Source organism: Hemitrygon akajei, chromosome 12 (genome assembly GCF_048418815.1).
Source record: "Hemitrygon akajei chromosome 12, sHemAka1.3, whole genome shotgun sequence".
Taxonomy (NCBI): Eukaryota; Metazoa; Chordata; class Chondrichthyes; order Myliobatiformes; family Dasyatidae; genus Hemitrygon; species Hemitrygon akajei.
Window position 1 is genome coordinate 95,393,806 of NC_133135.1, and position 16,516 is coordinate 95,410,321.

General features: G+C 34.5%; 1 protein-coding gene across 2 annotated transcripts in view; it reads left to right on the forward strand.

The window, feature by feature from the left end:
* stx6 (syntaxin 6) overlaps positions 1 to 16,516 on the forward strand; it is a 48,722-nt gene that overhangs the window by 27,966 nt on the left and 4,240 nt on the right. The window lies entirely within an intron of this gene.

Here is a 16,516-nt window from a genome sequence, read left to right on the forward strand (position 1 = left end):
TTGTAAGTGCTCATGCTGCAAGTTTTAGCATCAATATCTTCACTGTCTGGAAAAGCCCTGAGATCACAAGATGCAGGATTTTTTGATGTCTACAGATGGAGCAGTCCAGGAGTGGTGCTCTCAGATTTTCACTTCTGCACACAGTTGTCTTCAAACTCCTGCGGTGTGGTCAACACACACAAAATGCTGGTGAAACTCAGCAGAGAAGGCAGCATCTATGGAAAAGAGTTAATAGCCAACATTTCAGGACAGGACCCTTCCTACAGTGTGGTGTTGTCTAGGTCAGAGGCATAACAATCTTGTAATGCTGGTGCATAGAGATCTTCACTAATGTCAGTCAATTTTTTTCATTTCTCACAGATTCAGGGGTTAGTCTGCTGTGCCTAAAAAAAGTCTTCCAAATCTGGCTCCCCTAGACCCATAAGTAATTAAGAATCCCTTTAATTAAGATGAGCTGCTTCCTGTTTTCATCCCTGCCTTCCTGTGTATGAGCTTCATTGTATGATAGGTGCATTCATGTGGTGGGTCAAGCATCAGCTAGAGTTGTGCCAAGGCAATGTACTTGGATCCTGACAAAGTGATGAATCTTACAGTGAGTGTCCCAGGTATTCTAGCATGGATAGTTGTACACCCAGGCAAGCTCCACTTACCCCTGAAAGGAAGGTAATTCTTACCAGAAGTTGCTTAGGAAATAACTAAAGTACAGCCATTTTTAATTCTGTGATCTTGTTCACACAGGCTGTACATAACCCCTCAAGGAGTGACTTTCCTGATACCTCTCTCTAGTTCCCAAGAGCAAATGAACCAGACATTTTTATGGTGCCTGTTTCAAGCCAGATGGTGCAGGCACATTTGAAGTAACTATAAGCCTGGTTGTACTTGAATGTTGAGAAAATGTAAGCAGCTGATGTTTCAGGCTGAGAAGGGTCTCGACCCAAATCGTCGACTATATATTCTTTTCCATGGATGCTGACTGGCCTGTTGAGTTTGTCTAGCATTTTGTATGTGTTGCTATGGATTTCCAACATCTGTAGGTTTTCTTGTATATATGGAAAAAATGTGTAATTTTTTTTGGAGATACAGGATAAACTAACGACCGCGCCGTGTAGTGTGCTGAGTCTCAAGCTCTGGCATTGTTTACTTTCTCAGCCTTGTTCTCTCATAGAATAGGTGTCAGTGTATCAGTACTCAGGAGGGGTACAGTATTGTTGGTTTATTTAAAAGTACAGTGCAAAGTGTTTGTCTCACTTATCTTTGTTGTGTTCTGCTTTTTTCTGTTCACTCCTTGCATCTCCTCTCATCCTCATTTAACTGCACAAGGAGAAGTAGTCAGTTTTACATCAATGTTGATTCTGCCTTGACAGGTTACAAATGTGTTTGCTTAGTGCCTTTCATTATCTTGAATTGGCCTTGTGCAAAAACTATTCTTGAAGTGTAATACACTAGGAAATAACAGTGGCCAACTCAGGCAATTAGATCTTACCAACAACAATGTGTGAATATAGAGCAAGTTATTTTAAGGTGCTGGTTGAGAGATAAATATTAGCATTGGAGCACATGGAAGAAATCCCTTTTCCATCTGAAATGGAGTTCTTTTTTTGTCCACACCTCAGCCTACAGTCTAATCCCAGTGGTAGTATCTCCTTCATTGCAGACCTCCTTCCATGTTAGACAGCAATGCACAAACTTTGGACTTGTTTTTCACTTGGGCAAACTGTATCTACTATCTTAGTTAACAGTAGCCACTGTGGTTAAGATGGATCTTCATTTAATCTGACTACCTGTCTGGTTATAACAACCAAAAGACACATTTGAAGTTCTGTTTAAACGAGATTGGAAGATAAAGTTACAATGATGCAAGCCCACAAGGAGATACGTAGAACATCACAGCAAAGGAACAGGCCCTTAAACCAACCATGTCCATGATGCCAATCAAACTAATCCCATCTGTCAGCATAAGGCCCATACCCTCTACTCCCTGCATGTTCATGTGTCCGTCATGACTGTTACTATTGTGTCTGCATCCATCACCTCCCCTGACATTGAATTCCACGCAACTACCACTCTCAGTGTAAAAACTTACTTCATAAATCTTTAAACTTTCCCTCTCTCACTTTAAATCTGTCTCTCGAAGCATTTGACATTTCTACCCTGAAAAAAGAATCTTATCTACCTTATCTATGCTTGCTATAATTCTATATTCTTTGTCAGGTTATCCCTTACCTTCCAAACTTGGACATAACAGTCCAAGTTTGTTCAATCTCCTTATTACTAGTATATCCAATCTGGGCAATATTCTGGTAAATCTTGTTTGCATCCTCTCCAAAGCCTTCAGGTCCATCTTGTGTGACACCCAGAACCTTTAGCTAACCAAAAAATTATACAGCTGCAATATGTATTCCCAACTTGCATACTCAGTGACACAACTGATAAAGGAAAGCATGCTGTACAACTCCTAGCCCGTTGTGTTGCTACTTTCAGGGTGTAATGGACCTGCACCCCAAGTACATCAGTGCTCCTAAGGGCTCTGCCATTTACTCTATACTTGCATTTGAATTTAACTTCCAACACTCCCTATCATTGCTCTGCCCTAGTTTCCAACTGATCTATGTTCTGCTGTATCTTGTGACAACCTCGGTTCCTACAAGTCCACCAGTTTTCGGGTCATCTGCAAGCTTACTGATTAGGCCACCTGCACTTTCATCCAAATCACTTATTAATACAATAAAATAATAAATAATACAATTAATACAAACAACTGATTCTGAGAACACTAATTATTATAGATCTCCAGTTAGAAAAACACTCCTGCACCATTTCCACACAGTCTTCTATGACCAAGCTAATTTTGGATCCAATGTACCAACTCATTGTAGACCCAATGTGCTTACTCTTCTGGTCCAGCCTACCATGAGAGATATTATAAAGTGCTCACTGAAGACAATTTCATTGCCCTATTCTCATCCATCATCTTAGTCACCTCCTCAAAATATCTCAGATTACTGAGACATAACCTCTCTCTCACTCAAAGCCATGCTGGTTATTCCTCATAAGTCTATCCTTTTCCAAATGAGACTAAGTCCTATCCCTAAGGATCCTCTCCAGTAATTGCCTTAACACTGAAGCAAGGCTTTCTGACCTATAATTTCCTGGCTTGCTCTTGTTGCCCTTTTTTTTGTAATTCAAATTTTTATTATTATTTATTCTTATTTTACAAAGCAGCACAGCATATCATAGAGCAGATACAGTACAGCATAGTTATACAGCCATCCCATGACAGGAAAACATGTAAAACTAAGAAACAGAAAAAACTTCTAATTTATGTTTAAATTAACATACAACCAAAATTGATCCCACACGTCTTGCACTTTTCCCTCACTGTTAATTCTTCCCAACATGTGTTCATATGATGAAATCTTAACCATTTTCTCAGTCCATTCCTTCACAGTGGGACATCTGGGTTTTTTCCAGTTTTGCAGCTGTGATGAGACCCACCTTTAAAATAGTAAATTTGTCATTGTTTACATTAGGTATCATTGTCCTATCACCCAGGAGACAAAGCCGTGGGCACAAGGGCAGTGTAGGACCCGACCAATTCCCCAACAAACCAAGAACTTTACACCAAAATGGATGAACCATGGAACACTCCCAAATCGTGGAAATATGTGCCCACCTCATTTTATATTTCCAGCATAAATGATTATCAACAATCCCCATTTTGTAGAGTCTAGTTGGTGTCCAATAATATCTGTGTACTATCTTATACTGAATAAATTTCCCTCTCGCTTCCCAAGTATGTCTACCCACATTTGATAAAATATTTGACCACTCATTATCTTCAATATTGCTTCCAAGATCCTTCTGCCATACTGCTTTGAGATTGTTACACGGTTCACCCACAGAGTGCTTGAACATTTTATAAAACGCTGATGCTTTATAAACTTCCTGTGGTAGTGTAAAGTATTCAGTTAAAGGGTTACTTTGTGGGCCACCATTCTTGAATATGCTACTAACACAATGTCTTATTTGTAAATACTTCCAGAAATTCCCTTTATCTACAGTTAAATTTCCTCTGCAAGTCCACATACGACATAAAAATCCCATTCTCATAGAGATCACCTACTGTATTTACACCTTTAATCTTCCATTCTTTCCTGTACAACATTCTTTTTCCAATGCATATCGCAGGGTTATTCCAGAGCGAGGAGTATAACTGAGTTAAATGTGACATTTTACAAGCTTTATGAATTGTACTTCACACACTCCTTGAGTGAAATAGTATAGATTTTAGATTACAACACACACTAAATGCTGGTGGAGCACAGCAGGCCAGGCAGCATGCTGCCATTAGATGCTTCCTTTCTTTTCCAATCTTTTTATTATTATTATTAATATCAACATAATAAGATTAATACATAGATAATGGGATTACAAACATACAAATTTAAACTGAACATGAAAGGATACATAAGCAATAGTTACAATATAAATGAGTCTTCCCAAATCATGGATGATACAAGTAACATATAAACAAAGCAAAACTCGGTATATCATAATATATATTAAAAAAAAGAAAAGAGAAAAAAATTATGCTAGAAAAACTAATCTAACAACCTAATAACTAATAAGGGAAAAAAAAGAAAAAAAAGGGGGGGAAAATGATGAAAAAAAAATGGGCTGTTTATAATATCTAACAAAAATACAAAATCATCAGTGTCGTCAACTCCGATCCTCTCAACATATGTAAAATCAAAACTGGAAAAACAAATAGGCTTGGAACAGGGTCACATTACATCATATGAAAATATTGAATAAATGGTCTCCATATCTTTTCAAATTTAATAGAAGGGTCAAATACAACACTTCTAATTTTTTTTAAATTTAGACATAATATAGTTTGAGAAAACCAATGAAATACGGTAGGAGGATTAATTTCTTTCCAATTCAACAAAATAGATCTTCTAGCCATTAATGTAAGAAATGCAATCATTCGACAAGCAGAAGAGGATAAATGGACTGAGTCCATCATTTGTAAACCAAAAATTGCAGTAATAGGATGAGGTTGTAAATTAATGTTCAATACCGTGGAAATAATATCAAAAATGTCTTTCCAATATTTTTTCAAAAGCGGACAAGACCAAAACACGTTAAAGACGCTATCTCAGAATGACATCTATCACAAATAGGATTTATATAGGAATAAAAATGAGCCAATTTATCCTTGGACATATGAGCCCTATGTACAACTTTAAACTGTATTAATGAATGTTTAGCACATATAGATGATAAATTAACTAATGGAAGAATTTTCTCCCAATTCTCAATAGGGATAGTAAGGTTAAGTTCTCTTTCCCAATCATTTTTAATCTTATAGAAGGGCTCTGAACGTATCTTCATAATTATATTGTAGAGTTTTGATATTACCCCTTTCTGAGAAGGATTTAGTTCTAGCAAATTCTCCAAAATACTCAAAGACTCAAGATTTGGAAAGGTAGGAAGTACAGTATTTAAGAAATTCCTAATCTGTAAATAACTAAAAAAAAATGAAATCTAGGCAAATTATATTTATTAGATAATTGTTCAAAAGACATAAAACAATTATCCAAAAATAAATTGGGAAAATCGTAGTAATCCTTTAATCTTCCAAGCTGAATAAGCTTGGTCTATAATAGAAGGATAAAAAAAGAAATTGGATACAATAGGAATATTTAAAACAAACTGAGTCAACCCAAAAAATTTCCGAAATTGAAACCATATACGTAAAGTATGTTTAACTATCGGATTGTCAACTCGTTTCTGCAATTTAGAAAGAGCAAAGGGAAGAGAAGACCCTAAAATAGAACCCAATGAAAATCCTTGTACAGATTTAATTTCCAGGTTCACCCAATGAGGGCTAAAAGATAAATCCCAATCCTTTAACCAACATATCAAATATCGGATATTGACTGCCCAATAAAAAAATCTAAAATTAGGCAATGCCAATCCACCTTCCTTCCTTGCCTTCTGTAAATATTTTTTCTCTAATCTAGGATTTTTATTCTGCCATATATATGAGGAAATTTTTGAATCAACATTAGCAAAAAAAGATTTCGGAATAAAAATTGGTACCACTGGAAATATATATAAAAACTTGGGTAAAATAATCATCTTAATAGCATTAATCCAACCTATCAGAGATAAAGATAATGGTGACCATTTAGTGAACAGACATTTAATCTGATTGATTAAGGGTAAAAAATTAACCTTAAATAAGTCCTTATAATTTTTTGTGATTTTAATCCTTAAGTATATAAAAGAGTCATTAACTAATTTAAAAGGTAAATTTCCATAAATTGGAACCTGTCTATTTAAAGGAAACAATTCATTCTTATTAAGATTTAATTTATACCTGGAAAAATTACTAAATTGAGCCAACAATGATATAACTGCAGGAATGGATTTCTCAGGATCAGAAATAAATAATAATAAATCATCTGCATATAATGATAACTTATGTATATCCGTCCCACGAGTAATGCCAAAAATGTTTGGTGATTCTCTGATAGCAATTGCCAAGGGTTCTAAAGCAATATCAAATAATAATGGACTAAGAGGACAGCCTTGTCTAGTACCCCGAAATAAACGAAAAAAGGGAGATCTTTGATTGTTAGTAAAAACCGAGGCTACTGGAGTATGATATATCAGTTTAATCCAGGAAATGAATGTCGGACTAAAATTAAACTTCTCAAGCACAATAAATAAGTATGGCCATTCAACTCTATCAAATGCTTTCTCCACATCTAATGAAATGACACATTCTGAAGTGCTATATGAAGGAGTATAAACAATATTCAATAATCTCCTAACATTGAAAAAAGAATAGCGATTTTTAATAAAACCAGTTTGATCTTCCGAGATAATTTGAGGTAATACCTTCTCCAGCCTGGAAGCCAGTAACTTGGAAAAGATCTTGGAATCTACATTCAATAAGGATATTGGTCTATAGTCAGTAGGGTCTTTATCTTTCTTCAATATTAAAGAAATGGAAGCTCTATAAAAAGATTGTGGCAGATTACCCAATCTAATTGCTTCTTCAAAAACCCTGCATAACCAAGGAGAAAGAGAAGGGGAAAAACATTTTAAAAATTCTACTGTATACCCATCTGGACCTGGTGCTTTCCCAGAATTCATAGAGGAAATAACCCCTTTAATTTCTGCATCCGTAATAGGAGTTTCTAATATCGAAAGATCATCTGATGATAATTTTGGAAATTTCAATTTCCAAAGAAAATCATACATGATATAATCATGAGGGAATTCAGAATGATACAGGGAGGTATAAAAATCTTGAAAAGATTTGTTTATCTCATCATGGTTAACTGTCAGATCACCATTCTGCTGACGAATCTTAATAATTTGGCGTTTAACCAAAGCATTCTTCAATTGATTAGCTAACAGTTTACCCGATTTATCACTATGTATATAAAAATCAGATCTGGTTTTCATTAATTGATTTTCAATCGAAGATGTAAGTAATAAACTATGTTCCATTTGAAGTTCAACCCTTTGTTTGTAAAGCTCCTTACTAGGAGCAGTCGAATATTTCTTGTCAATCTCTTTAATTTTATCAACCAATAAAAGAGTTTCCTTCTTAATGCGTTTTCTCAAACCAACGGAATAGGAGATAATCTGTCCACGTATATATGCTTTAAAAGTGTCCCAAAGTGTTCCGCAAGAAGTATCATCCGTGGAATTAGTTGAAAAGAAGAAATCGATCTGTTCCTTCATAAATTTAATGAAATCCGGATCTTGCGGTAAGGTAGAATCAAATCACCATTGTCTAGCACTAGAAGCTGTATCCATAAATTTTTTTAAAAAAATTTTTCCAATCTTTTTATTAGTATTAATAATATTATGAACAAAATACAATTGATATATTAATAAAGGGATTACAAACATACAAATTCCCATTACACATGAAAGAATACATAAGCAATGAATACAGTATAAATAAGTTTTCCCAAAACATGAACCATATAGTATATATATGAACAAGGTAAATCTAGATATTTCATAATATATAATATAAAAAAAGAAAAAAAATATATATATGCAAAATTGACTAACCTACTAATCTAATATCTAAGGAAAAAACGGAAGCAAAAAAAGAAAAACTAAAGAGAGAAAAAAAAGGGCTGTTTATAATATCTCACAAGAATACATAAACATCAATGTCGTCAACTCTGATCCTCTCAACATAAATACGATTAAAGCTGAAGAAACCAATAAGCTTGGAACAGGGTCGTATTACATCATATGAAAATATTGAATAAATGGTCTCCATATCTTTTCAAATTTAATAGAAGTATCGAATACACCACTTCTAATTTTTTCTAAATTTAAACATAACATAGTTTGAGAAAGCCAATGAAATACAGTGGGAGGATTAATTTCCTTCCAATTCAACAAAATAGATCTTCTAGCCATCAAAGTGAGAAAAGCAATCATTTGACAGGAGGAAGGAGATAAATGAAGTGAGTCCATCATCGGTAAACCAAAAATTGCGGTAATAGGATGGGGTTGTATATCAATGTTCAGTACCGCAGAGATAATATCAAAAATATCTTTCCAATATTTTTTCAAAAGCGGACATGACCAAAACATATGAGTTAAAGACGTGATTTCCAATTGACATCTGTCACAAATAGGGTTTATATAAGAATAAAAATGAGCTAATTTATCCTTGGACATATGGGCCCTATGTACAACCTTAAATTGTATTAATGAATGTTTGGCACATATAGATGATGTATTAACTAATTGAAGAATTCTATCCCAATTTTCAATAGGAATAATAAGATTAAGCTCTCTTTCCCAATCATTTTTGGTCTTATCAAGGGGCACTGAACGTATCTTCATAATTATATTATAAAGTTTTGATATAAGCCCTTTTTGAAAAGGGTTTAATTCAAACAAACTCTCCAAAATATCTGAAGACACAAAATTTGGAAACGTAGGAAGTACCATACTTAAAAAATGCCTAACCTATAAGTATCTAAAAAAATGAAATCTAGACAAATTATATTTATTAGATAATTGCTCAAAAGACATAAAACAATTGTCCGAAAATAAATCAGAAAATCTTAATAAACCCTTAGTTTTCCAAGCCAAAAAAGCTTGATCTATAATTGAGGGGTGGAAAAAACAATTAGATACAATAGGAATATTTAAAACGAATTGAGTCAACCCGAAAAATTTCCGAAATTGAAACCATATATGTAAGGTATATTTAACTATTGGGTTGTCAATTCGTTTCGGCAATTTAGAAAGAGCAAAAGGGAGAGAAGTCCCTAAAATAGAACCCAGAGCATAACCTGGTACCGATTTAATTTCCAAACTCACCCAATGAGGGCCAAAAGGACCATCCCATTCTTTCAACCAACATAACAAATATCTAATATTAACTGCCCAATAATAAAATCTGAAATTGGGTAATGCCAACCCACCTTCCTTCTTTGTCTTCTGTAAGTATGTTTTACCTAACCTGGGATTTTTATTCTGCCATATATATGAGGAAATTTTTGAATCAACATTAGTAAAAAAGGATTTCGGAATAAAAATTGGTACCGCTTGAAAAATATATAAAAACTTAGGTAAAATAACCATCTTAATAGCATTAATCCTACCTATCAGAGATAAAGATAATGGTGACCACTTAGTAAACAAGCCTTTAATCTGATCAATTAAGGGTAGAAAATTAAACCTAAATAATTCTTTATGGTTTTTTGTGATTTTAATCCCTAAGTAAATAAAAGAGTCATTAACTAATTTAAAAGGTAAATTACCATAGCTTGGGACCTGTCTATTCAAAGGAAACAATTCACTCTTATTAAGATTTAACTTATACCCAGAAAACTCACTAAATTGAGCCAACAATGATAAAACTGCTGGAATCTATTTCTCAGGGTTAGAAATGAATAATAATAAATCATCTGCGTACAAAGATACCTTATGAATATCTGTTACACGATTAATACCCAAAATATCCTGTGATTCTCTGACGGCAATTGCCAAAGGTTCTAAAGCAATGTTAAATAGCAATGGGCTAAGAGGACAACCTTGTCTAGTGCCCCGAAATAAACGAAAGAAGGGAGATCTTTGATTATTAGTAAACACCGAGGCTACTGGAGTGTGATAAATCAGTTTAATCCAAGAAATAAAGGTCGGACTAAAATTAAACTTCTCCAGCACATAAAATAAGTAAGGCCATTCAACTCTATCAAATGCTTTCTCCGCATCTAATGAAATAACACATTCTGAAGTGCTATGTGAAGGAGTATAAACAATATTCAGTAATCTCTTAACATTGAAAAAAGAATAGCGATTTTTAATAAAACCGGTTTGATCTTCCGAAATAATTTGGGGTAATACCTTCTCCAGCCTGGAAGCCAGTAACTTGGAAAAGATCTTGGAGTCCACATTCAATAAAGATATTGGTCTATAAGATGCACAGTCAGTAGGGTCTTTATCTTTCTTCAGTATTAAGGAAATGGAAGCTCTATAAAAAGATTGTGGCAAATTCCCCAATCTACTTTAATTGCTTCTTTAAAAACTTTGCATAACCAAGGAGAGAGTAGCAGAAAAACATCTAAAAAATTCTACTGTATACCCATCTGGACCTGGTGCTTTCCCAGAATTCATTGAGGAAATAACCCTTTTAATTTCCGCATCCGTGATTGGAGTATCTAATACTGAAAGATCATCGGATAATAATTTTGGAAAATTCAATTTCCCAAGAAAATCACACATGGTATTATGATCCTGAGGGAATTCAGATTGATACAGGGAGGTATAAAAGTCTTGAAAAGACTTATTTATCTCATCATGGTTAACTGTCAAATCCCCATTCTGCTGACGAATCTTAGTGATTTGATGTTTAACCCAAACATTCTTCAGCTGACTAGCTAACAGTTTTCCCGATTTATCACTATGTATATAAAAATCAGATCTGGTTTTCATTAATTGATTTTCAATCGGAGATGTAAGTAATAAACTATGTTCCATTTGAAGTTCAACCCTTTGTTTATAAAGCTCCCTACTAGGAGTGGTCGAATATTTCTTGTCAATCTCTTTAATTTTATCAACCAATAAAAGAGTTTCCTTCTTAATGCGTTTTCTCAGACCAACAGAGTAAGAGATAATCTGTCCACGTATATACGCTTTAAAAGTGTCCCAAAGTGTTCCGCACGAGATATCTTCCGTGGAATTGGTTGAAAAGAAGAAATCGATCTGCTCCTTCATAAATTTAATAAAGTCCGGATCTTGCAATAAGGTAGAGTCAAATCGCCATTGTCTAGCACTTGAAGCTGTATCCGTAAAATTAATAGAAAGTTTTAATGGAGCATGGTCAGAAATAGCTATAATATCATAATTACAACCAATTACCGATGGAATAAAACAAGAGTCAATAAAAAAAATCAATTCTCGAATAGGAATGATAAACATGTGAGAAAAAAGAAAACTCTTTGTCATTAGGATGGTGAAATCTCCAAATATCAAAAACTCCATTATCAGTCAAAAAGGAGTTAATACAAGTGGCCGACTTATTGGGTAAAGTCTGAATAGATATAGATTTGTCCATCAAAGGATTTAAACAACAATTAAAGTCACCACCCATTATTAACTTATATTCATTTAAATTAGGTAAAGAAGTAAATAAGGACTTAAAAAAATCAGGACAATCCACATTTGGAGCATAAACATTAACCATAGCAACCTTTTTATTACAGAGTAAACCCGTAATTAACAAAAATCTACCATTCGGATCCGAAAGGATATCATGTTGAACAAATGCAATAGAGGAGTCAATAAAAATTGAAACTCCCTTAACTTTGGCATTCGAATTCGAATGATACTGTTGACCCCGTCAAGACCTAAAAAAGCGATATTTGTCCTCCTTCCTCACATGAGTTTCTTGTACAAAAATGATATGAGCATTAAGTCTTTGGAATACTTTGAAAATCTTCTTTTGTTTAATCAGATGGTTTAAACCATTAGTATTCCAAGACACAAAGTTAATGGTTTGAGCCATGCTTCTAAAGTCAACCCTTTGGTATAGAAAGGGTTAACCAAATTATAAACTCATGCACCCGGAAGAGGAACAAAAATAAAGAGCGGACCCGGAAGTGACGACATCGTAGACATATTTGTAGTTCAAAAACAGCCCGAATGAAAAAACTGAAACAAACTGGTTAAAGAAAAATAAAAAAGGAAAACAGACCAACCCCCACCCCCACAAGAAAAAGAAAAAAAGCCAAAATATGGCTAGAAAAAGGAAAAAATGAGACTAATTCTACCCCCATATCAGTGGCAGACCACTCTGTATTTAAAGGATATATAAAAAAAAACCACCCCAACTTTAAAAATTATGATCACAATACTAAAATCTATGCTTCTTAATATGCTTAGTTGTAAAAAAAAGAATATAATCACTAAAAGTTTATAAATCGAGTTATAACCCAAACAAATCAAGAAGTATTTAAACTATGATAAGTGATGCATTATAGGAAGAAGACGAAAAAAGAAACAATAACGCCATCTTAAACAAAACCAAGAATATTTTTGCAAAAAACCACCATCTTGATAATAAAAAAAAAATTCCCTTCGAAAAGTTAAAAATATACCTTCAAGGGAACAAAAATAATAGTCAAAAATATAGTATAGTGGTTAAAGTGTATAAAACAGAACGATTAATATAACGAAAACACACTTTAACTTAAATATGAAGTATAGGATAAACCTACACCAATAACCAGAGACTAACTCTGGTTTGAAGAATCGAAAACCATCTTACACGATCAGAATCACTCATTTATTAGGGATTAGTATCTATAGCAGTAGGGAAGTTCTCCTCCAGATACTTTCTCGCTTCAAATGTAGAAAGGAAAACCTGGCGTGGAGCATTCGACGGAGATATTCTAAGCTTCGCAGGGTATAAGAGCACAGGTTTTAGATTTTTCTCATAACATTCAGACATTAGAGGTTTAAAAAGAAGCCTTTTTTCATAACTTCAGGACTAAAATCTTCCACCAAACGGAAGTAGTAATTTTGAAATTTAATCATCCCAGCCTTCCGAGCCTCACGAATAAGTTGTTCTTTGTCGTGTACATAGTGAAACCGGACAATTACCACCGGGGGTTTAGCTGAAGCACTCGATGAACGACTCCAAATTCTATGTGCTCGATCAAGTAATGGGGGGTTCTCTGGAAAAACCGACGGAAACGCATCTTTTAAAAGTTGAGCAAAATATTTCGAAGGATCGCCTTTTTCTATGCCGTCTGGGAGACCAAGTATACATAGGTTCTGTCTTCTGGACCGATTCTCCAAGTCGACACTCTTGGCTTTAAGTGTTTCCACCAATTTAATGGTCGAAATTAAATCCTGTTGCAATTTTTCAATTGTCAAATCTCGTTTCCGAGCTTCTTCTTGCAGAGACGCGATAAGAGCTTGCTGCTGGTTAATTACTGAATCCGTCTTAACCATATAATCTTGAAAAGCTTTTATATCTTGTTTAAAAACTTGTTGTAGTTCATCGAATTTTTTATCCAAAACCTCCATAAACAGTTCATAAGTTAACTCAGTGCTTGCTTCTTTCCATTACCGTTCGGGTTACGCCCCGGTTCTCGTCCTTTGGATCTAAGAGCCATTTCTGTTTGCATATCTTCAAAAATTCACAATAAACTCTTAACGATAAGCCAGAGAAAATAGCAAGAATCTTTTGGTGTAGGTAAAAATAAGTTGAATAAGGGTGATCAAAGGTTAAAAAAAGTAAAGGTTATGGAGCGGATCTAAAACAGTACTCACTCCATGAGCGTCTCCCGCTGACCTCCTCCATAAATTTAATAGAAAGTTTTAATGGAGCATGGTCAGAGATGGCTATAATATCATAATTACAACCAATTACCGATGGAATAAAACAAGAGTCAATAAAAAAATAATCAATTCTCAAGTAAGAATGATAAACGTGAGAAAAATGAAAACTCTTTGTCCTTAGAATGCCGAAATCTCCAAATATCAAAAATTCCATTATCAGTCAAAAAAGAGTTAATATAAGTAGCCGACTTATTAGGTAAAGTCTGAGTAGATATAGATCTGTCCAACAAAGGATTTAAACAACAATTAAAGTCACCACCCATTATTAACCTATATTCATTTAGATTAGGTAGAGAAGTAAATAAGGACTTAAAAAAATCGGGATAATCCACATTTGGAGCATAAACATTAACCATAGCAACCTTTTTGTTAAAAAGTAACCCAGTAATTAACAAAAATCTACCATTCGGATCCGAAAAAATATCGTGTTGGACAAATGCAGTAGAGGAGTCAATAAAAATTGAAACTCCCTTTACTTTAGCATTCGAATTCGAATGGTACTGTTGATCCCGCCAAAACCTAAAAAAACGATGATTGACCTCTTTCCTCACATGAGTTTCTTGTACAAAAATAATATGTGCATTAAGTCTTTGGAATACTTTGAAAATCTTTTTCCGTTTAATCGGATGGTTTAAGCCGTTAGTATTCCAAGAGACAAAATTAATGGTCTGAGCCATATTTCTGAAATCAACCCTTTGGTATATAAAGGGTTAACCAAATTATGAACTCATGCGCCCGGAAGAGAAACAAAAATAAGGGGCGGACCCGGAAGTGACGACATCACGGACATTTTAGTAGTTTAAAATCAGCCCAAATGAAAAAACTAAAAAAAACTGATAAAAAGAACATTAGATTTGGAAAAAAAACCCCACCCCCCCCACCCAAGAAGAGAAAGCTCCTCCCAAGCCAGGAAAAGGCTGGGAAGAAAGAGGAATGAAACTAAATCTACCCCCATATCAGCAGAAGGCAACTCCGTATATAAAGGAAAAAAAAAGATCCACCCAAACTCCAAAAAAAAAAGATCACTATACTAAAACAAACTTCTTAATATAATTGCTAGTAAAAAAACAAAAAGAATATAATCACTAGTAACTTATAAATCGGGTTAAAACCCAAACAAACCAAAAAAAAAATTAAGCTGTGATAAGAAATGCATCATAGGAAGAAGACGAGAGAGAAAAAAAAATGGTGAAATAAAAAAAAAGCAGAAGATATTTTAGAGAAGAAACCGCCTTCTTAGTAAAAAAAATCACCTTCAAAGGATTAATAATAATGACCAAAGGTAAAGTACAGTGGTTAAAGTAAGTGAAATAAAAAGATTAGTACGTCGAAAAAAAACTTTAATTAGAATATAAAATATAGAGTAAACCTACACCAATAGCCAGAAACAAAATCTGGTTTTGGAAACAAAAACTATCTTGTAATGATCAAAATCACTCATTTATTAGAGACGAGAATCCGAAGCAGTAGGGTAGTTCTCATCCAGAAAGCTTCGAGCTTCAGATGTGGAGAGAAAAACATGCCGTGGTGCATTCGGAGGCGAGATTCTGAGCTTCGCAGGGTATAAGAGCGCAGGTTTTAGATTTTTCTCATAACATTCAGACATCAGAGGTTTAAAAAGAAGCCTACTTCATTACTTCTGGACTAAAATCCTCCACTAATCGAAAATCGAATTCTTGGAATTTGACCATACCTAAACGCCGAGCCACACGAATAAGTTGCTCTTTGACATGCACATAGTGAAATCGGACAATTACAACCGGTGGTTTAGCTGAAGAACTTGGTGATCGGCGCATAATTCTGTGGGCGCGATCAAGTAACGGAGGACTGTCTGGGAATACAGAAGGGAACGCATCCTTTAAAAGTTGAGCAAAATACTTCGAGGGGTCCCCTTGTTCAATACCTTCCGGGAGACCAAGTATGCGTAAGTTCTGTCTTCTGGACCGATTTTCAAAGTCAACACTCTTGGCTTTAAGTGTTTCCACCTGTTTAATCATCGAAGATAATTTCTGCTCCAGTTTTTCGATTATTAAGTCTCGCTTCTGAGCGTCCTTTTGCAAAGTTGCGATTAGAGCTTGCTGCTGGTTAACTACTGAATCAGTCTTATCCATATAATCCTGAAAAGCCTTTATATCTTGTTTGAAAATTTGTCGTCGTTCTTCAAATTTTTCATTTAAAAGCTCCAATAACATTTCATAAGTCAATTCAGTGCGCTTAGGATCGGTCTTTTTCTTCCTTCCGTTCCCGTTAGAATCTTTCCCAGGGTCTCGCCCTTTAGATCTCAAAGCCATTTCTGTACTCATTTCTTCAAAATACATAATAGACTCTTAAAGATAAGTCCAAAAAAGTAGCAAGAATCTTTTGGTGTAGGTAAAAGTAAGTTAAATAAGGGTGATCATAGGTTAAAAAAAGTAAAGGTTAAGGAGCAAATCTGAAACAGTGCTCACTCCATGAGCGTCTCCTGCTGACTCCACCATTAGATGCTGCCTGGCCTGCTGTGTTCCACCAGCATTTTGTGTGTGTTGTTGTTTGAATTTCCAGCATCTGCAGATTTCCTCGTGTTAGGTTTTAGATTATTCTTGTTTTCCACATGTTGTGAGAGAAT